The 23,207-nt window shown below is 41.7% G+C and overlaps 1 protein-coding gene and 1 non-coding gene across 2 annotated transcripts in view; both read right to left on the bottom strand.

Annotated features, from left to right (window-relative positions):
• Positions 1–23,207, bottom strand: part of CDH4 (cadherin 4) — a 724,668-nt gene that overhangs the window by 490,734 nt on the left and 210,727 nt on the right. The gene's annotated exons all lie outside the window — the stretch shown is intronic.
• LOC119931874 lies at positions 23,054–23,191 on the bottom strand. The gene has a single exon (XR_005452179.1). It is a non-coding gene; the product is annotated as a small nucleolar RNA SNORA7 (small nucleolar RNA).

Raw genomic sequence — 23,207 nt, 5'->3', positions numbered from 1 at the left:
ATGAGGCTTAATAGGTATTAGGTATCAATCAATAAATGGTATTTACTAAGTGCTTACTATGTGCAGAGCACTGAACTACTAGGCAGAGTACAATACAAAAGAGTTGGTAGACACATTCCCACCTCATAAGGAGTTTACAGTCTAGAAGTGTTCCGTACAGCCTAGAGGAGGTGCTTACAGTCTAGAGGTGTAATGCAAAGAAAATTTGGTTGGCTAGAAGATAAAACGTTTTTCCTATCAGGGGAATAAAGCACTGAAATACACTATAGGGGTCTTCACTTCTAGAAATCTACAAAAAAGGACTTGTCATCTATGGTACCTGGATGATTAAGCTGTTCACTTGCTTGAAGGCAGGGTTTGGACCAAATAACCCCCTCCCCCAACCTTTTCCTGTTCTGTGCTCTCATTTCTATAAGTATAGGAAGGGAAAGAGACTGAAAACAACCCTGACTGTGAATTAACTTTTCCTTACAAAAGTCTCTTCATCCCTCAAGGGCAACTTCCCTGTGCTGATCAAGGTCGGCATAATAATGGCTGGGATTTTGGAGTTAACCACCGCAATGACCTCAACCAAAGGTCCAATTTGAAGAACGGTGGCCTCGACTAGAGAATTTCATGCAACAGGTTCAAAGGCAGGTGAGAAAAATTTAAAATAGCCTGACAATCATAACAAATTCATTTGGAATTCATTCTAATAGTGCTAATTATGACCTGCTAATAGACTACTGCTAAGGATGCAAAATGCTCTTTGGCAAGACACTCACTGTAATTCAGTAAAGTATTAGTTTAATGTACTATTAGCCATTATTGTTACTTTTTAAAACTGAAGTTCAAGTCTCACGGTAAGAACTAAATCCTAAGAAAATAGGAATTTCAAGTAGTATAGTTAAACTAATACTTCAAAGTTTTGAGGATAGGTTTCAGATCATTTGCAGGCATGAAGACAGGGTTTATATGTGGCAATCAGCTGTCCCCCTCCTACCTGACCTGGCTACAACTGAGCCTACACACTTCACTCTTCTAACACCACCTACTCACTGTTCCTCAATCTCTCCTGTCTCACTGTCAACCCCTTGTTCACATCCTCCCTCTGACCTGGAACTCCTTCTTCCTTCCTATCAAACAAACCACACTCTCCCCATCTTCAAAGCCCTTCTAAAATCATATCCCCTTCAAGAAGCCCTTCCTTATTAACCTCCTATTTTTCCACCTGTTTGCCCTCCCCTCTACATCACCTATGAATTTGGGTCTATACCCTTTAAGCATTTTGATTCTCGTCCTGCCCACAGCACTTATGTACATATCCTTATACCCTGCCACTTTCCCTCTGGACAATGTATTTTAATGTCTGTCTCCTCTAATAAGTATTGGTATGGTATTGGTTTTGTTATTGGTATTAGATGCTTTCTATGTGTCCAACACAGTTTTAACTGCTGGGATAGATGAGTGAATTAGGTCAGACACAGTCCCGATCCCACATGGGACTCCCAACTTAAGTAGGAGGGAGAACAAGAAAACTGAATCCCAGAGAAGTGAAGTGCGGTCACTTATTAAGCAGTTGGCAGAACAGAGATTAGAATCCGGATCCTCTGACTCCCAATCCCCAGTTCTTTCCACTAGGCCATGCTGCTTCAATAGTGGTAGATGCAATTCATTCCTTCAATCATATTTACTGAGCGGTTTCTGTGTGCAGAGCACTGTACTAGGCACTTGGGAGACTACACTATAATGTAGACACATTCCCTGGCCACAGTGAGCTTACATTCTAGAGGGGGAGACAGATATTAATAAAAATAAATAAATTACGGATATGGAAATAAGTGCTGTGGGGCTGGGAGGGAGGGTGAATAAAGGAGGGAAGTCAGGGTGACACAGAAGGGTGTGGGAGAAGAGGAAAGGAGGGCTTAGTCAGGGATATAATCTCTCCCCTTAAGAAATTTTCAGTCAACTGTGTACAGAGCACTGTACTGAGTGCTTGGGGAGAACAATGGAGTTAGTAGGTATGATCCCTGCCCTCAATTTTACTTGTACATATTTATTCTATATATTTTATTTTGTTAATATGTTTGTTTTGTTCTCTGTCTCCCCCTTCTAGACTGTGAGACCACTGTTGGGTAGGGACTGTCTCTATATGTTGCCAACTCGTACTTCCAAAGCGCTTAGTACAGTGCTCTGCATACAGTAAGCACTTAATAAATACATTGAATGAATGAATGAATAAGAGTATATGCTCCTTGAGGGCAGGGATCATGTCCACAAACTCTACCATATTGTACTTTCCTGAGTGCTTAGTACAGTGCTCTGCAATAAATGAATGAATCAATCAATCAATGGTATTTATTGAGTGTTTAATATGGCAGAACACTGTACTAAGTGACCTAGGGGAAGTCATTTCACTTCTCTGTGCCTCAGTTACCTCATCTGAAAAATGGGGATTAAGATTTGGGACAGGGATTGTGTCTAACCTGATTATCTTGTATCTATCCCAGTGCTTAGGACGGTGCCTGGCACATAGTAAAAATACCATAAAGAAGAAGACAACGACAGAGTGCTTGGAATAACGTCATACAACAAAATTATTAGACCTGTTCCCTTCCCATAATGAGCTCGGAGTCTAGAGGGGGAGACAGACATCATTATAATTTACAATATATAATTTAAAGACATGTATATAAGTGCTGTGTGGCTGGAGGTTGCCAACTTGTTGCCAACTTGTACTTCCCAAGTGCTTAGTACAGTGCTCCGCACACAGTAAGTGCTCAATAAATATGAATGAATGAATGAATGGAGGTGGGGCAAATATCAAATGTCCATAGGTCCCAGTTACAAGTACATAGATGATGCAAAAGGGACAGTGGGCTGGGGGAAAGAGGGCTTAATCAGAGAAGGCCTCTTGGAGGAAATGTGACCTTAATAATGCTTTGAAGGTGAGAGAGTGGCATATATTACATATATGGAGGAGCAGGGAGTTCCAGATTAGGGAGAAGATGTGAGAAAGGGGTTGGTGGCAAAACAGACAAAATTGGGGCAGAATGAATAAACTCTTCTAGTGCAGAGTGTATGGGCTGGGCCATAGTAGGAGATCAGTGAGGTAAAATGGGATGAGCTGATTGAATGTTTTCATTCATTCATTCAAATGTATTTATTTAGCACTTACTATGTGCAGAGCACTGCACTAAGCACTTGGGAGAGTACAATATAACAATAAATAGACACATTTCCCATCCAAAATCAATGGTAAGGAGTTTCTGTTTGATGTGGCTGTTCTTTGGGAGATGGGAGACATGGGCTTACTATATTCCACCAAGTCTGACCTAGCCTAATTTTCCTACAGTTTTTTCAAAAGAAGTGACTACTGACAAACATATACAATATACAATAGTCCTGTCTCAGCACTGCACTTTAAAAATACATGTAGGGGAGAGAAGTCTAAAACAAAATGGATTTTACCGTTGTTTCTTCTTAATTTCCTGTAGATTTACCGTGACAAAATTATCCTCATTTCAAATATAAAATTCATGAAACACCTTTTCCTTTCCTTGGTTAATGTTGAAAGGGACCACCTTGATCACCTCTCACTTTCCCACCAATACCAAGTCTCCTCCAAGCACTTGCTTGTATTCCTGCCTTGACACAAGGCTGGCCCATTTTCCTCCACCGACCTTCCCGTCAGAATAATAATAATAATAATAATGGCATTTATGAAGTGCTTATTATGTGCAAGCACTGTTCTAAGCGCCAGGGAGGTTACAAGGTGATCAGGTTGTCCCCCGGAGGGCTCACAGTCTTAATCCACACTTTACAGATGAGGTAACTGAGGCCCAGAGAAGTTAAGTGACTTGCCCAAAGTCACACAGCTGACAATTGGCAAAGCAGGAATTTGAACCCATGACCTCTAACTCCAAAGCCTATGCTCTTTCCACTGAGCCACGCTGCTTCCCAATTTAAGATGCACAAATGCTGGAAGCTCACTGGTAGGCACTGGGAATCCTGTCTGGGCATGACAAGTGGCTCTGTCCCATCTTAGTGGAGCAAAACACCTATGTTGCCTATTTCCTCTTGCTCTAGGAAAGTACACTATTTATTTTGCCTCTGCTTTCCTTTAAAGAGGGATGTGAAAGGTGAGTCATGATCCAACCCAAGCCCAGGGACGACTGCCTCAAATGAATCCTGGGCTTTTTTATTGGCTGCTGGCAAGCAAAGGCACTCCATGTGCGTTTGGAGCAAGTTTTAATGCCAAATGGCAGGTATGGAAATATAAACACAGACACGGGCTGTCAAAAGCAAGCACAGAATTATCAATGCTCTTCATTCCCTTCCCCCGTCTTTGGATCGCAGCTGGGGGTTCAGCATTCCTTCTGTTAAATTTATTTCCTACTTTTTAATGTTACCTTCTGTCCTGCAGCATTTCCTGCCAACTGCAAATCACAGGTGCCAGTGCTTTCATAGCCACTTCCTCTCTAACCCTTCCTACCTTCGATACTTGAAAGAATGAGAGCCCGGAAAAGAGGAGGCAAGTTCTTGGCTCCATGATTGACAGGCTAGGTTGCTCTTATCTGTAATTTACTAAAATATCTGGAGAATTAAAGTTAGTTGCTCTTGCAAAGACACCCTTGAGTACAAACACTGCCCCGAGCCAACTAATTTCAACCTACATTTCACTATCAGATTTCATTCTGCTCAGAGAAGAGTTGCCCTGCAATCTATGGGAGAATTTCCCTCTTCAGCTCAATCTTTTAGACAGGCAAACTTATCATATTCAAGGCTGAGCCTCTAAGCGGGATGTAAATCACTTTACTAGCTCAGCTGCTGTACATTTAATAACTTTTTCTCCTCACTTGTAGCTGAAAAAAAAAACACACTAAAGAAACACAAGCTTGGACTTTTGAAAAAACCTCTATCACTTCCTGGAGTTCTCTGCTGTCTCTCCTATAAATACTCTACTTAGGCAATAGAATGAGTAATAATTTTTCAAACATTAAACTAAAAACACTATCCTCTTCTTTGGTACTTGGTCCATTTGTCTTCCACCAACTCTTCGAAGCCATGTTTCACGGCACCTACATTTAGGCAAGGCAGTAGGTGGGGAGGGGATAAACTTATCTTGGGCAAGAAGGTTCAGGGCACCCATGAAATATTCCTTCATGAAAGTTATCCAGATCTCTGGCACCCAGGTTTCTGCGGCAGCTAGACGGAGGAAAGAGGTTGGTTTCTGAGGAGGTAGGAGAGCCACTTAAGGGCTGGTTGTAGCACAAGCCTTAGCAATGTGACATATTGGAAAGAGCAGAAACTTAGGAATCAGAGGGCCTGGGTTCTTACCTCAGCTGTCACTTGCCTGCTGTGTGACCTGAGGCAAATCACTTAACTGCTTGATGCATCAGTTTCCTCATCTGTACAATGGAATTTAAATAACTGATCTCCGTCCCCCTCAGCCTGAGAGTACTATGTTGGGACGGGGACTATGTCAAACTGGATTATATTGTATCTACCCCATTGCTTACTACAGTGCTTAGCACGTAGTAAAATCTTAACAAATAGCATTATTTCTATTAGTATTTGTTCTCATTATCATCATCAGCTCTGAGGCTCCATGTCTGCCTTACAGGAAGAGAGAGCGCATCCTATCCTCTGGAGTCACTGGATGTAAATCGTAGTACTGATTGACAATGCTTCACCTACTTCTCCTGGTAGGCTTCAAGTTCACAATTTCAAGTTCACAATAGGAAGTTGGTGTCAACGAAGGTGATAGGCAGGTGATAGGAAGCACTGGTGCTCAGTAAGTCATCAATGACAAACCGGCGGGGGGGGAATTTAAATGGACAGATTTTTTTAAAAAACACATTATTATTATATCTATTAAGTGCTTAATGTGTACCCAGTGATGGGGTAGATACAAGATAATCAGTCACACACTGTCCCTATCCCACATGGGACTCACAGTCTGGGTAGGAAGGGCAACAAATAACAAAGACTCTGGCTTCATCTCTAAGTTATTGCAGGAATTTTATCCAGCCGTCTGTGTCCCAGTCAAACTTAGGCCTGGAAGTAAACAGCCCAGGGCTTTTATTACAGAAAAGACACTTTATAAATATGCAATCAATCTTTTGAAAAAGGACGTATTTATAGGACATGGTTAAAAACATATCATGTCTGAAAATGCCAGGAACTACAGGAGTCTCAAAAGACATGTCAGACACCTGATGCAGTTGTCAATTGTTCCAATAGCCAGGCAACCAAGGATGACAAGTGAAATGAATGTGTACCACACTTGAGAAAAGGAAACCTTTCTTGGCAAGCCAGACTTAACATCAAGAACATAAGGGCTGTGGTCAGGGAACCCTGCCAAACTTGTGAGAGCTGAGTGACTGACCTGGTAGTAGATGCCAGAGCATCTGGAGGCTTATGCAAGGCAGAAAGTCAGGTGTGGTGGAGTTTTTTAATGGAAGGGGTTTGCAAGTACGTTCTTTGTTTATGATTGTTAAGAGAAATGAGCAACCTTGTGATCTGTCATTGTATGCTAGGTAAATAACTCTCAAAATAAAATGATGACAAGTCAGTTGGCAGTTCACCATACATTCCTCTCTAGACTGTCAATCTCTCGTGAGCAAGGTATATGTATACCAACTGTTGTATTGCCCTGCACACAGTAAGTGCTCAATATTTATTGACTGACACTGTTTTCTCACGTAACTCAGACCTTCATATGAATATTAAATGAAATTAGTTGTATCGTTTCCCAAAACAGCAATCCCAGAAGTTCCAAGGGTTGAAATTTGTTTTAAGTATCATTTTTAAAAGTGTTGAATTTTTAGGACCTTAAAAATTCCTTTCATTTCCAGGTAAAAGCATACTGATGTAAAACAGTCTCATCTTTCATATGTTTAGCAGAGACAGACCCATAGTCCCGGTTGTTTTTGTTGCTCTCCAAACCTCTGTTAATGTGCAAGAGCTCTGCTAACTTTCTAATGTGCATCAGCTGGACTACAGAATTCTGAAACCCACCTGTCTTCTGTAAGCAGAATTCAGAGAGATGCTAATTCTTTCCCAAATAAAGCAATTCATTTTAATGTACTCCCTTGGGGCTGGAACTCCTTCCCCTTTCATATCTGACAATCCACCACTTTCCCCGCCTTCAAAACCCTCCTAAAATCACATCTTCTTCAAAGGCTCTCCCAGACTAAGCCCTTTATTTCCTCATCCGCCCTCCTCTCTGCATCAACTGTCAACTTGGCTGTGTAACCCTTATGCACCTCGACTTTTGCCCCTTGATATTCTTATACTCTACTATTTCCCCTATCCTGAATCAATTTTAATTATCTTCATCCCCCTATGGATTGTAAGCTCCTTGCGGGAAAGGATCAAGCCTACCAAATCTGTTGTATTTTGCTTTCCCAAGTGCTTAGTACAGCATTCTGCACACAGAAGGGCTCAATAAATACCACTGATTGCTTAATGTGTGTTTCCCCACTATACTGCGAGCTTCTTGTGAGAAGGGAACCTGTTTACCAACTCTGTTCTATAGTGTTAGTCTCAGCTTAGAACAATACTTTGCACACAAAAATCACTGAATAAATACCACTGATTGACTGATATTCACCAAGCTTGGAATCTCTTCCCTTCAAATCTGCCAAAACCCAGCTCTCCCTATCTTCAAAGCATTTCTGAAATCACTTCTCCTTTAGGAAGCCTTACCCAGTGAATTTCTCTTCCATTTGGGCCGTATCCTGCCAATTCATTTCAGCACCTCTGCACCAGGTATGCACCCACAGCCAAAGTAGTAGCAGTCAGTCAGTCAATTATTTACTGAACACTTACTGTGTTCACAGCACTGTACTAAGTGTTGGGGAGAGTACAATACAAAAATAAACAGATACATTCCCTGCCCACAAGGAGCTTACAGTCAAGAGAAGTAGTAGTAAAAGTGTTTATTATAAACTTACTGGATGCAGAGCGCTGCTGCTGTGAAAACAGTTGCGCCAGGGAAAATAATAATAATGATGGCATTTATTAAGCGCTTACTATGTGCAAAGCACTGTACTAAGCGCTGGGGAGGTTACAGGGTGATCAGGTTGTCCCATGTGGGGCTCAGTCTTCATCCCCATTTTACAGATGAGAGAACTGAGGCCCAGAGAAGTGAAGTGACTTGCTCAAAGTCACACAGCTGATAATTGGCAGAGCCGGGATTTGAACCCGTGACTTCTGACTCCAAAGCCTGGGCTCTTTCCACTGAGCCACGCTGCTCCGACTGGCTTCCGCCCTCCTTGGGCCCAGGAGCCTCTGAAAGTGGGGTGGATACAAGCCAATTGGGTTGGACACAGTCCCTGTCCCACGTGGGGCCCTCAGTCTCAATCCCTGTTTTCCAGAGGAGGTCGCTGAGGCCCAGAGAAGTGAAAGGACTGGGCCAAGGTCCAACAGCAAACAAGTACTTAACAAGCGCTTAGTACAGTGCTCTGCACACAGTAAGCGCTCAATAAATACTACTGAATGAATGAAAAGTGATATATATATGTTTATACATATTTATTACTCTGTTTTACTTGTACATATTTATTCTATTTATTTTATTTTGTTAATATGTTTTGTTTTGCTGTCTGTCTCCCCCTTCCAGACTGTGAGCCCGTTATTTTACTTGTCCATATCTATTCTATTTATTTTATTTTGTTAGTATGTTTGGTTTTGTTCTCTGTCTCCCCCTTTTAGATTGTGAGCCCACTGTTGGGTAGGGACTGTCTCTATATGTTGCCAACTTGTACTTCTCAAGCGCTTAGTACAGTGCTCTGCAAACAGTAAGCGCTCAATAAATACGATTGATTGATTGATTGATTGATTCCCAAGCGCTTAGTACAGTGCTCCGCACACAGTAAGCACTCAATAAATACGACAATGAATGAATGAATCCTATGTGCACATTGGACACACTCATTTGGGCACTAACATCTACACATCTGCTTCTGCTTTTCCTTATCTGTAAATTATTTCAGAACCTGTCTCACCCACTGGATTGTTAAGTGCTGCTGACCCCTAGCCCACATGCTACCTCTGGCCTGGAACTCCCTCCCTCCTCAAATCCGACAATGACTCTCACCTTCTTCAAAGGCTTGTTGAAGGCACATCTCCTCCAAGAGACCTTCCCAAATTAAGCCCTCTCCTCTTCTCCCACTCCCTTTTGCATTACCCTGACTTGCTTCCTTTGTTCTCCCCCCCACCAGCCCCATCCCAGCCCCACAGCACTTATATACATATCTGTAATTTATTTATTTGTATTGCTGTCTGTTGCCTCTGCTCTAGAACATAAGCTTGTTGTGGGCAGGGAATATGTCTATTGTTGTGTTGTACTCTCCCGAACCCTTAGTACAATGCTCTGCACACACTAATAGCTCAAGAAATACAACTGAATTAATAAATCTTAATCCTATTGTTCTTTTCTTAGTCACTTAATACATTGCTCTGCACATAGTAGGCATCCAATAAATACTGCCTGTGGAATTGATTGAGTTTGCCAGTCTAATGGTTAATTCTCATACCAAGCTACCCTTAATAGCATTATAAAGCTAAGTACCAACTGAAGAAGCAGCAGAGTCTACGGGAAAGTATTTGGGTCAGATTGTTGGGGGAATCCAGGTTCTAGTCCCAATTCTGCCATTTGCCTGCTGTGTGACCACGTATAAGTCACTTCCCTGTGCCTCACTTCCCTCATTTGTAAAATGGGGATTAAATAAACACCTGCACTACGTCTCTCAGGCTATAAATTCTTCGTAGACCAGGGTCTGCAATCTGAATATCTTGCGCATGACATATAGTAATGGCTTAAGTTCCATCATCGTCAGTATCATATTACAATTATTTCATGTAGAACTTAAAATGAGAAAAATGAAAGCAAAAGGAAGCTGAAGAAGCTGACCCCTTGTAAAAAGTGGCATTGTTCTCTTGGAATAGAGCATTGAAACAGTCATATCGGATAGAAATAGAATGTAATAATAATAATAATAGGCCCTTCAAGGCCCTACTTCCCTTCAAGGCCCTACTGAGAGCTCACCTCCTCCAGGAGGCCTTCCCAGACTGAGACTCTTCCTTCCTCTCCCCCTTGTCCCCCTCTCCATCCCCCCCATCTTACCTCCTTCCCTTCCCCACAGCACCTGTATATATGTATATATGTTTGTACATATTTATTACTCTATTTATTTATTTATTTTACTTGTACATATCTATTCTATTTATTTTATTTTGTTAGTATGTTTGGTTTTGTTCTCTGTCTCCCCCTTTTAGACTGTGAGCCCACTGTTGGGTAGGGACTGTCTCTTTATGTTGCCAATTTGTACTTCCCAAGCGCTTAGTACAGTGCTCTGCACACATTAAGCGCTCAATAAATACGATTGATGATGATGATGATGATGGCATTTGTTAAGCGCTTACTATGTGCAAAGCACTGTTTTAAGCGCTGGGCACTGTTCTAAGCGCTAAGCATAATGCAACTTCAAGAAACATATTTTAAATTATCTGTACTTTCAAATTCAATGCTTGCTGTATTAAAAACAAATTACGATCTGCGACATTACTATAAAATCTTTATCAGTCTTTTCTATTACACACAAGATCAAAATAACAGTGCTTTTGTATCTGAGAAATTCTGAAAGACTGTGAGCCCACTGTTGGGGAGGGACCATCTCTATATGTTGCCAACTTGTACTTCCCAAGCGCTTAGTACAGTGCTCTGCACACAGTAAGCGCTCAATAAATATGATTGATTGATTGATTGATTGACTGAATTGGCCAACAGAAAGACTCAACTCGAAATTTGTTACAACTCACAGTTAGTTGTCCTTGGGAAATGATTTTTCTTGATATTTTCAGTTTGACTCAGTGAATGACAGGAGGGATGGAGGTCAGAATCTGAGCTGAGCTCCCAACCACATGCACCCAGAAAGGATTATTCAAGGAGCTGGGATACATTAGCAGTTGGAGCCAAGATAAATGGCTTTCTGTTTGTCTTTTTAATGTGACAGCATTAGGGCAAAAGAAGGTACTAGTTCTGTGAAATAAACATTACAAAAGGCCAATTTACACTTCCTAGATTACTTGTAATCACACAGTGTTTAGAAAAGCAATGTTTTAAAACTGTTATTTGTGAGTTTTTAGTGCCGCTTTGTTGTACCCCAGTAAATTTGGCCATTCCACTTACCCTTGTTTAAAATCTCTTAACTGCTTGTCTCAGCACCAACAAATCACAGATGTGCTGTCAGCTTCCTTTTTTTTTTTCATTTTTATAACTGAGGTAGAAAGAAAATATTTCTTGATTTGGCACTGTCGTAAGTGACAAATGAAGCCTATTAAGGTTGTGAAATTAACAGAGTTAAGTTACATTAGTGAATTCAGCAAGCTTCTCACCACTCAACCAGACACCAACAAACCTGCACCAACAAAACAAGTTACCTCTTGTGACTGCTATGTCAACTCACCTTGAATTACAGCTCTTCAGCTACAATTGGAGCTACGAAAATAAATATTTTGCATTATTTCCACAAGACTCCTAAAGGATACGAACCAAACAGAGAGCAAAAGGACACATATCCAGTTTCCTGAAAATTACTTTTAGCAGAAAAAGCTTAATACAGTGTTTTGTGCACAGTAAGCACTCAGTACATATGACTGAATGCTTCCCTTATAAAACCATATAGAATAAATTTTATAAGTGCCAAATTAACATTTGAGCAGTGGTGTCAGCCCTCTGAACCTATCAGACGTCTAGACTGTGATCTCGTTGTGGGCAGGGAATGTGTCTGTTTGTTGTTATATTGTACTTCCCCAAGCGCTTAGTACAGTGCTTTGCCCACAGTAAGTGCTCAATAAATATGATTGAACAAATGAATGAACCCTGATGCCAAGGACCTGCCCCTGCTCTATCATCCCAAGGTTCTGCTCCCAATTTGCCTTCCCTGAGCAGGGAGAGGCAGGAAGAAGGGTAGAATCTAACAGCAGAAAGCTGGGAAGGTGGCTGATTAATACTTATGGCATTTGTTAAGCACTAACTATGTTTCAAATGCTGTTCTAAGCACCGGGGCAGATACGAGTTAATCAGGTTGAACATAGTTCCTGTCTCATGTGACATGCACAGTCTAAGTAGGAGGGATAATAGTTCTTTAATCGGGTAAAATATGTGTACTGGATGGCCACTGGATGACCCTGTCTATTCAATTGGCTCTTTCATCCACAATAGCTTTGAGCTCTTCTTACTTTGCTCAGTGTTGTTCTTTTGTCGCCTTTATGTATTTCAATCTTACAATAATAATAATGATGTTCCATTAATATATGCCAGGCACTGTACTAAGCACTGGGGTGGGTACAAGTATATCAGGTTGGACACAGTCCCTGTCCTGCACTCACTGTCTTAATCCCCATTCTTCAGATGAGGCAACAGAGAAATGAAATGACTTGGCCAAGGCCACAAAGCAGACAAGTGGCAGAGCCAGGATTAGAACCCATTTTATGGACCCACTGCCAAACTCCCAGGCTCTTCCTTAGGATCAAAACATGTCTTATTTATCCTTTATGGTATTCCTCCCCAGTGCTTAGTTGTCTTAGAACAGTGCTCAGAACTTAGAACAGTGCTTGGCACATAGTAAGCGCTTAACAAATAATAATAACAATAATAATGGCATTTGTTAAGTGCTTACTATGTGCCAAGCACTGTTCTAAGCACTGGGAGAGGGATACAAGGTGATCAGGTTGTCCCACAGTCTTAATCCCCATTTTTACAGATGAGGTAAGTAAGGCTCAGAGAAGTTAAGTGACTTGCCCACGGTCACATGGCAGACATGTGGCAGAACCAGGATTAGAACCCATTACCTCTGACTCCCAAGCCTGTGCTCTTTCCACTGAGCCACGCTGCCTCTCCCGAAATCCCGTCATCATCATCCTCATCACTGTCCTTTGAACTGTATAGAATCAATCGTATTTACTGAGCACTTACTGTGTGCAGAGCACTGTAAATACCACTGAATGGAATGAATGAACTCTGCAGGCATTGCTATACAGAACCTGCTGTAGGGCCTTAGCCCACTGCTGCAATGTCCTAATAACAACACACTGCCCATCATCATCATCATCAATAGTATTTATTGAGCGCTTACTATGTGCAGAGCACTGTACTAAGCACTTGGGAAGTACAAATTGGCAACATATAGAGACAGTCCATACCCAACATTGGGCTCACAGTCTAAAATTCACTCTTGAGTGGGGTGACCCTGATGCTCTGCTCCACAGTGGAGCATCCTCAGAGGCCCCGGCAGCCCAGGTCAATTTCTTATCATCAGCCAATGGCCAGCGGCAAGGCTGTGTTCTGGCCTCTGCAGTCGTCTCACTCAGTCCAGGAAGACTGCATCTGGAATCCAGAACAGTTTCCTGCTTCTCCCTGCTTCTTCTCTCCCCGGTTCATGCAGACAAAGCAACATGATTCAGATCACAAACCAGTAGTCCAATATCTGAATCAGCTCCAGGAGCACTGACATCACCGCTGCCAGCGACAAACAGTGTGCATCTCAGCACGCGTCAAGTGTCAGCAGCTGGTGGTCCTATACAGCTACAGGCCAATCAAGGGTGTACACACACACACACACACACACACACACACACACACACTGTCACTCACCCACTCCCAAATCACTACCTTTGTCTCAACAAAACCAATCTAGTGATTTCCAACCTTACTATACTGAATTGAGACCAAAAAAAAAGCTCATTAAAAAGACATTCTCTGATGGCTGGCAATACTAGACACGTTGGCATTAAGAAATACACCAAATCCTCTGAACTAGTTTCAAGTTGCTGCCTAAGGCAGCCTTGATCCCAGAAGTCTCATTTGTATGGGGGATTGACAAGGAATCATCATCCTGAATTCAGGACCAGACCAATACTCTGACAGTTCCCATAAACTAAAAATGTTCAATCACTGTACCTCTCTAGAGCATTTATACAGGCTACGTTTGGGTACATTTTGCCCCTTGGCCTTAGTACTGGGTTATTTTTAGACAACAGTGAGAAGGCATAGCGAAGTGAAGAGGATGAGGGGGGCCTTTTGCCCAACAGCTGCCCCTTCTGTCCAATAGTCAAATGGCCCCAACTAACCTACTGACACTAAGTGCTCAAGAATAACCTTTCTGGGCCTTATTTTTCTATTGATGAACGCTTATGCCTATTTCCAGAGGACGCTATCTAAGCCACATGTACAAAACACAAGTAATTGTATTGGATAAGTTAAAAACTCTGGGGAACGCCTAATATCATGTTTATTAATTGAAGAGTAAATATTAAAGAAATCAAGAGTGATTGGAACATTCTTTTTAAATACATGCCATTAAAGCATTATGTTTCTGCTTGATTTGGGGTAGAATGTGAGTAGTCTCTCTTTTTAAACCTGGAAAGTACCTGGGTAAATATCAGTTAATGAGCTGTTTTCTTTAGCATCCTGAATTGGTCAAATTTTTCCTCCCACCAATTCTCTTTACTTAATTTTTTTTTAACAAGGCCTTGATGTACATAGTGCATAAGAAACTCATGGATGTTATAGATTTCAAGAGAGTGAAAAAAGCCTTTTAACTGAATGGCTTGTTTGTTTGATTATTGCTATGATAGAGCAAATGAAAGTCAATGTAATCATTGGGAAGCCACTTAATTCTGGCACTAATAGGGTGCTGCCAAAGCAATTAAGTTGGCTGACATTGCCTATAGCATTGAAGATGTATAAAATAACCCAGCTCCCAATCATATTGTTCCGGTGTTCTCAAAACTGAGCCAACTGAATCCAAATAACAGTGATATAGCCATTGACAACGAACACCTTTTGACTTTAATCTCATATATGTTGTGATTAGATGCTACCATCTTCGCAGGGGTGGGGACATACACATACAGAAAATCACTGGATTATAATGGAAAGCTACACTGTACTTATTCACATAATTGCCCCATTTGGGGGCATAATGTGAGCCCACTGTTGCGTAGGGACCGTCTCTATATGTTGCCGACTTGTACTTCCCAAGCGCTTAGTACAGTGCTCTGCATACAGTAAACACTCAATAGATACGACTGAATGAATGAATTTTTCCTGCCCAAAAAGATAGGAGTGGCTATTACATGGAAAATTCAGTCTAGAAATAAGGGAGCAGGATTAAAAAGAGAAGAATAAAAAGAAGGAAAGGAGGGGAGAAAGACAAAGGTAAGAGAGTACTCAAGACCACATTTCTTACTTCTGTTGCATTCTCCCAAGTTCTACACAGACCAGGAACTTGGTGAATTAAAATAACCTTTCTCAGTTTTCCCCTACCCTTTACAGAGTTTGCAAATTTCTGCTACACTAGTGCCTTCAGACCCTACACCTTGTCCTACTGTCTATCTATATTTTCAAAATCATCATATTTATTCCTCAAAAATAGGGGAGGGAGGACAGAATTATACAGTGGAGATAAAATATGAAAATCAGTTATATTTATTGTTTACGGTGTGAAGAGCACTACAATAGAGTTGGTAGACACAATCACTGCCCACAAGGAGCTTACAGTCTAGAGGGGAAGACAGAGATTAAAAAAAAATTTACAAATATGTACATAAATGCTTCAGGACTGACGGTGAGATGAATATCAAGTGCTTAAAGGGTACAGCTCCAAGTGCAAGGGTGACGGAGAAAGGAAAGGGAGTAGAGGAAATGAAGACTTCTTTGGGGAAGGCTTCCTAGAGGAGATATGATTTTAATAAAGCTTTGAAGGAGGAGAGAGTAGTAATCTGTTGTATATGAAGGGAGAGGAAGTTCCAGGCCAGAGGGAGGACTGGGAAAGGGACTGGTGGTGAGGTAGATGAGATGAAGTACAATGACTATGTTGGTGTTAGAAGAGTGCAGCGTGCAATCAATCAATCGTATTTATTGAGAGCTCACTGTTTGCACAGCACTGTACTAAGCGCTTGGGAAGTACAAGTTGGCAACCTATAGAGACAGTCCCTACCCAACCATGGGCTCACAGGCTAGAAGGGGGAGACAGAGAACAAAACAAAACATATTAACAAAATAAAATAGAATAGATATGTACAAGTAAAATAAACACATAAATAGAGTAATAAATACGTACAAACATATACACATATATACAGGTTCTGTGGGGAAGGGAAGGAGGTAAGGCAGGGGGGAATGGAGAGGGGGCGGAGGGGGAGAGGAAGGAGGGGGAACTGAGGCACAGAGAAATGACTTGCCCAAACTCGCGCGTCCCCTTGCCATTATGATCCCAGATTGGGACTGTAGTACGAAATCAGTGTGGTAAGGTAGGAGGGGGTCAGCTGATTGAGTGCTTTAAAGCAAATGGAAAGGAGTTTCTGCTGTGTGGGAAACCACTGGGGGTCCTTCAGAAGTGGGGAGATGTGGATTGAATATTCTTTAGAAAAATGATCTGGGCAGCAGAGTGAAGTATGGACTGGAGTCGGGGAAGACAAGGGAGGACAGCAAGAAGGCTGATGCAGTAGTGAAGGTGGGATATGATAAAGTGCTTGGATCAGCGTAGTATGTTTTCAATCTTCAACTGAGTCTGAACTTTTCTATTTATTGGATATCATGATTGGATATCCGAGTGTTAGTGTTAATGTGCCTCTATCCCAAAATGTCACTTTCTGATGTACCTATTTTGATGTTATTGTTTTGTTTTGTTGTCTGTCTCCCCCTTCTAGACTGTGAGCCCGTTGGTGGGTAGGGATTGTCTCTATCTGTTGCTGAATTGTACTTTCCAAGCACTTAATACAGTGCTGTGCACACAGTAAGTGCTCAATAAATACGACAATGAATTAATGAATGTACCTACCCTTCAAGCGGTTGGTGGGTCTATATGAGTCTAAACAATAGAACTCAAGAGTTGACTCCCACCGAAGAACTCGCAAGATCCACCATGGTGACACAAAAACCTCAGAAGTGCATTTTCTGTACTTTAGAATATTCCAGCTGGACATGCTCCAAAGTCGTTATAAATGTACAAAGACGAGCTCTGCCTCTAAACTTACTGACCTAGCCAACCAAATGGCTTACAAGTAATTGGAACATCTTTCAACAGAGACTTCCTTAATGAAAATTTCAGGGCTAAATTTGATAAGAATCTCTGGTTTCCTTTGGGTCATGAGATTATCAGCATCTTCCCAACCCTGTGTACATATGATGACTGTAGATGCCTAACAGAGGAAACAACTCTTTGAAACAAATACTGGTTCCAGGGACATAAACCATCCAAACTTCATTAAGTTTGTTATTTTTAATGGTATTCCTTACGTGCTGGGCTAGATACAAGTTAATCGGTTGGGCACAGTCCCTGTCCCTCATTGAGCTCACAGTGTAAATTAGTGGGAGAACAGGTATTGAACCCCCATTCCAGAGTTGACGAAACTGAGGCACAGAGAAGTTGTGACTTGTCCAATATCACACAGCAAGCAATTGGCAGAACTGGAATTGGAACCCAAGTCCTCTGACTCCTGGCCTATGCTCTTTACATTACACCATGCTGCTTATCTGTTTCTTTTCCATCTTCTTCTATGGAAAAGTTTGTTGCCACAGTTAATTAAAACATTTAATCTCTGAAATCTAATGCAGGGAAAGGGAGCGGGGTATTTTTTTGAGAAACAAATAGTGTCCCTCATTTAGAGAGGGAAGGATCTCTCTCCTTTTTATTATATTTCACCCTAAGGGCGCTGACAGTTTAAAATCTCATACTCATTCTGCTCAGTACGAGACTGTGAACATTGCTGAATGAGTTTGTTGTGTTATTTTCATTTTCAAACTCTGAGACATTTTACAAAGAGAATGCTCATTGTGTGCATTAAAAAAATTAAAGATTCATATACATTATGTCCAGTTGTGTTGAGTATCCTACCCTTCACTTCTCTAGTTTTCTGGTCAGAGTTTCCTTCTATCCATATCCAAATGACATGATGACTGACTGCAAGCACAATTTGTCATTTTCAAATGTAATTACCATTTTATATTTGTCCCTCTAGCCTGTAAACTCATCCTTGAGACTGTAAGCTTGCTGTGGGCGGGGAACATGTCTAACTAACTCTGTTGTACTGTACTCTCCCAAATGCTTAGTACTGTGCTCTGCACACTGCAGGTGCTCAATAAATACCACTGATAGATTGATGTGGACAACTTAAGTGGCTTCCAAGATCAGTTACTGGTGCACACAAGTTTTATATTTATGGGAGATTATGGATGGGGAAAATGGCAAGAGGTAAAAAAGAAGCCGGTTTAGGACCAAGGGAAAATTTGACATCTAATGTGCTGTGAAAAGGAAAATTATTTTTAAAGTCTCTTTTACTTACCCACCCATATTAAAATTAATATCTTTCACAGCTATACTGATTTAAACGTGTGGGGAATTTCAGAGAGTATGTATGCACATATTTATTCATCAAAATTAAGTTCTAGTTGGGACTATACAAGAGATTTAAAGAAACAGAATTTAATTTCCCCAAATCTAAAAGACCCTCAAATAACTTAAACCTCCTTGGGATGCTCAAAGCCCTAAACAGCCTAGATTGTGATTTCATGAATTGTCACTGCAAGCTTCTCTCTGTTACTTCACCCACTGAACCCAAGGAAAAGAGACAGTGAGAAAGCAGTGCTTCTTTCTACTAGAGCTTCAATGCCACTTGCCTGGAGACCAAGATTTCCTTTGAGATCACTCATCTTCAATACTGAGAGAAATGATGATAAATCAGGCAGGACAGGGCTGTATTTAAGTAGGGATATTTATAGCAGCATGGCTCAGTAGAAAGAGCCCGGGCTTTGGAATCACAGGTCATGGGTTCAAGTCCCGGCTCTGGCAACTGTCAGCTGTGTGACTTTGGGCAAGTCACTTAACTTCTCTGTGCCTCAGTTACCTCATCTGTAAAATGGGGATTAAGGCTGTGAGCCCCCCATGGGACAACCTGATCACCTCCCTAGCGCTTAGAACAGTGTTTTTGCACATAGTAAGCGCTTAATAAATGCCATCATTATTATTATTATTATTATAGTTTCATATGTCATCATCCTTAGAAAGAGGGCAAGAGCTGAATTCTCAAAGAATAACACTCTAAATAACTCAGAGATGCTCTGATAGTGACCAGATAGCCACTCATATATGGCTCTCTTTCTACCAGAGAAGGTATATTTACCGAGCACCTACTGAGCCCAGAGGACTGTACTAAGCATTTGGGGGAGTGCAACAGAGGTGAACGGATGCATGTTCCCTGCTCTCAAGAAGCTTACAATCTAAAGCCCATTTCCTTTGATTATGTAGGTATTAACAATATTCACTGGTATATGTTTTACAGCGGAAAACATACTGGTTGAAAATTTCATCTTTCCTAATCTCTCTTTCAGCCTACATAATAGGATGCTTCCTCACAAGCAGTCCGAAAGGAAAAAGTGCTAGTTAAGGGATCGGACTTATTTTGGAAGGGTGCACAAATTTCCTGGAGTGCATTTAGAGATGACAGAGCACACCAGGGCTGTATTCCCAGCTATCTTTCAAAGGATCAGCACAGGGGCAAACGTTTTGGTGGCTTGATCTGGGCTTTTATTTGCTGGCTGTTTGCTGAACTGATGGTCTTGTTATGAGTCGAAGTCTGACCCCTACTGAGCAACCTGTCAATCTGGTTTCCATTCTGAAATCTTTGACAAAAGCTCCCCAGCTTCCACTTTGGATCAGCACCAAACTTCTGGGTCATCTGACAGTGGCCCCCCTCCTGTGGGAATCTATCACCGATCAGCGGGTCGCCACGGTATTTTCCCAGGCTCGGAGGAAAGAGACTCTCTTGGCTCTTTGGCTGAAATACGAAACAGGCAGAATGTTGGACCAGAAGGCATCATGTCATTTGGAAAAGGATCAGTGTGAGCGGAAGTAGCTGGGGGTTGGAGTATGAGCCCAGTGTGCTTGTGATGCTGCCCAAAAATTATGCTACAAAAATACAGAAAAAGTGCCTTTTCTATTGAAAAAAAATTCTGCAATAAGTGGATAATATAAAAGACTAGCCAGGAGAGAAAAGCAAAAGCCCAGCTTTTTGAATTACAATATTTAGGATTGACATAGGATCATTCTTGGAGAGCTCACAACCATCTAGTTCATGTAGTCGTAGTCTTTTTCAATGCTAAATGCAACAGAAGATCCTTTAACAATGAAAGTGATCTTATTTACAAAACTCTATTGTTTTCTTTCTTTAATTATCTTCCTTTCCAGTTATATACTTTTTCATGAAGTATGGGAGGAGGGAGTGAATATATAAAGGAGGGGAGGGCTGCCTTATGGGTCCAGGGAGCAGGGGAGGAAATCCACTGGGAGCAGGGAAGGCAGGGAAGATGAAACGCTTAGTACAGTGCTCTGCACACAGTAAGCGCTCAATAAATACGATTGAATGAATGAAGCGGGGGGAAGTGCAGGATTTGCAGTGTAAATTTACTTACCAGTGATTGACTATCAAGTTGAGGTTGGTTCTGGAATGGATTCTAACTAATTGCATGCAAGTCTACGGGTAGGTGTCCCTAACAAGTAAACCATTGCAATACATCTACATTTTCAAGAGAAGTTACCCAGTTGTGCTCAGGTGTACAACTGTATATGCAATTCCAACACCCATCCTCCCCACCCAGCTTTCTCATGGCTGTCACTGCACTGAATCTGTAGCAGCGAGATATTGTGCTTGCATTCCTGGAGGAAAGAGCATGAGCGTGAAAGTCAGAGAAACTGGGTTCTAACTTCAGCTCTGGCACTTGCCTGCTGTGTGACCTTTGACAAGTCACTTCACTTCTCTATGGCTAAAGTTTCTCATCTGTAAAATGGGATTCAATATCTGTTCTCCCTCCCCTTTATACTGTGAGCCCCATAAAGGACAGGGACTGTGTCTCATCTGAGTATCCTATATCTACCCCCAGGACATACTGCGGTACTTGGCACACAGTAGGCACTTAACAAATACCATGATCAACCAATTAATCATATTTATTGAGCACTTACTGTGTGCAGAACACTGTATAAAGCATTTGAGAGAGTACAACAGAACACTACAATAGACTTACAGTCTACAGAGGGAGACAAACAGTAATAGAAACAAATTATGGATATGAACATAAATGCTATGGGAGGGGGGTGGTAAATAACAAGACAGCAAGTCAGTGCGACACAGAAGGGAGTGGAAAAAGAGGAAACAAGGGCTTAGTTAAGGAAGGTCTCTCGTAGATGTGCCTTCAATAAGCTTTGAAGATGGGGAGAGTAGTTTTCTGTCAGATATGAAAAGGGAAGGTGTTCCCGGCCAGAGGCATGACGTGCATAAGAGGTCGGGGGGGAGATAGATGAGATCGAGGTACAGCGAGTTGACTGGCATTAGAGGAGCAAAGTGTGAGGGCTGGGTTGTAGCAGGAGACTAGTGAAGTGAGGTAGGAGGGGGCAAAGTTATTGTGTTATTATTAGTGTTACAATTAATAATAGTAATCATTGTTGTTGTTATATCTATTGGAACACACAGTACATGGCTCAAAGCACAGATCCATAAATTCTTTTGTAGTGGGGTAACAGACAGAAAGGAAATGCTGACATAACATTCCCTGGACAATTTCCCCTATCCCCTTTTGAAGTGGAACTGAGGAATTTGTCCTTGAAAGGCTCATGCTCAGATTTCATTCTCATTCATCTCCTGGACAAGAAGAGCAGCAAAGTGGTTGAGAGTCAGGGGATAGGAGAAAAGCTGGAGAAAGGAACAGCCTGAGGAGACTTAGGAATAGTGTGGTAGAAGGGTATTGATGGCTTTTGGGCCAAATGCGGGTGTGGAGAAGTTGGGGACATGAAGGCGACTGAGTCGAGGTGGAGGAGTGACTAAGTAGGAAGTCTGGAAGGTGGAAGAGCAACCCTAGGCAGAGGGGTAGCCAGCAGCCTTCCAGTGGTTAGGGTGGAACCATGAGGAGAGGAACAACCTCTACAATTAAAGGAATTTCAGGGATGAGAGAATGTGTGCTTTTCTATATCTGGCTACAACTTACTAATGTCATCCTCAGCTAAAAGGAAACAACAGCGGGAATGGATCCATTTTCATATTGCTTTTTTCTTCACATAGCTCAAATGGTCTATTTGACTTGAGACTGTTCAATAATGTACTATTGGAGGTTGTCAGGAGAGGGCATAGTGTTTTCCGTCTCATGTTTTAGGAAGAAACTTCTGAAGGACTTTGCAATAAAGTCGAAGGAAAGAAAAAAAAAATACAGTCTTTCTACACCAGGAGCTACTGTGCTGTTCTTTTAACTTCTGAATCTACTCTTGTTTCAACAGGAAATCAAAATAGAAAGCTTCTATTCTGACCCCATTTGCTCTATTGAAGCAGAAGACTAGCTGAACCTTTGGCCTAAATCCTGGATCTGCGATGCATCTGTGAGTCTGCAATTTTGCCATTATATATAGAATCTCTCAAGGACCTTGCACATAGTCATGGAAACGAGGGAAAATGATTAGAGGTTTCTCCCCTGCCACCCAATTTTTTATACTGAATCATCTACCTATTTTGTACTTTTCATACCTGTTATAATAACCTTCCCAGTTGCCCAGGGAATTTAGCCAGTTCTTCATATTCCTAGAAATTTTTGCTGACAGTCTAGAAAGCTACAGGCTGACAAAACCTGGGAACAAACTATTTTAGATCTTCAATCTAACGCTCTCCCAACTGAACTAGTTTGGCCGCCTAGCTCACACTGTTTCCACCACCAGTTTGGAACTTCTTCCAACCCCTTAAATCTTACCACAATGCTCCCCATAGTCAAAGCCCGCTCAAAAGCCCACCTCCTCCAATAACTTGTCTTACTCTTTCGAGTCATCTCCGACCCATAACGACCCCATGGACACATCTCCCCCAGAATGCCCACCTCCATCTGCAAATGTTCTGGTAGGGTAGCCATAGAGTTTTCTTGGTACCGAAGTGGTTTACCATTGCCTCCTTTCACTCAGTAAACTCGAGGCCACCGCTCTTGACTCTCTTCCATACCACTGCTGCCCAGCACAGGTGAGTTTTGACTTGTAGCAGATTGCCTTCCACTCGCTAGCCACTGCACAAGCTAGGAATGGAATGGATATGCCTCTGCTTGACTCTCCCTCCCACAGTCAAAAATGGTAAAGTATAGGAAACTCTCCAGGTGCGACCTGAGAAGGGCTCTTCCAATATACCAT

The sequence above is a fragment of the Tachyglossus aculeatus genome, chromosome 8 (genome assembly GCF_015852505.1).
Source record: "Tachyglossus aculeatus isolate mTacAcu1 chromosome 8, mTacAcu1.pri, whole genome shotgun sequence".
Taxonomy (NCBI): Eukaryota; Metazoa; Chordata; class Mammalia; order Monotremata; family Tachyglossidae; genus Tachyglossus; species Tachyglossus aculeatus.
Note: the sequence above shows the minus strand (reverse complement) of the source record. Positions and strands in the feature narration are given on the sequence as shown.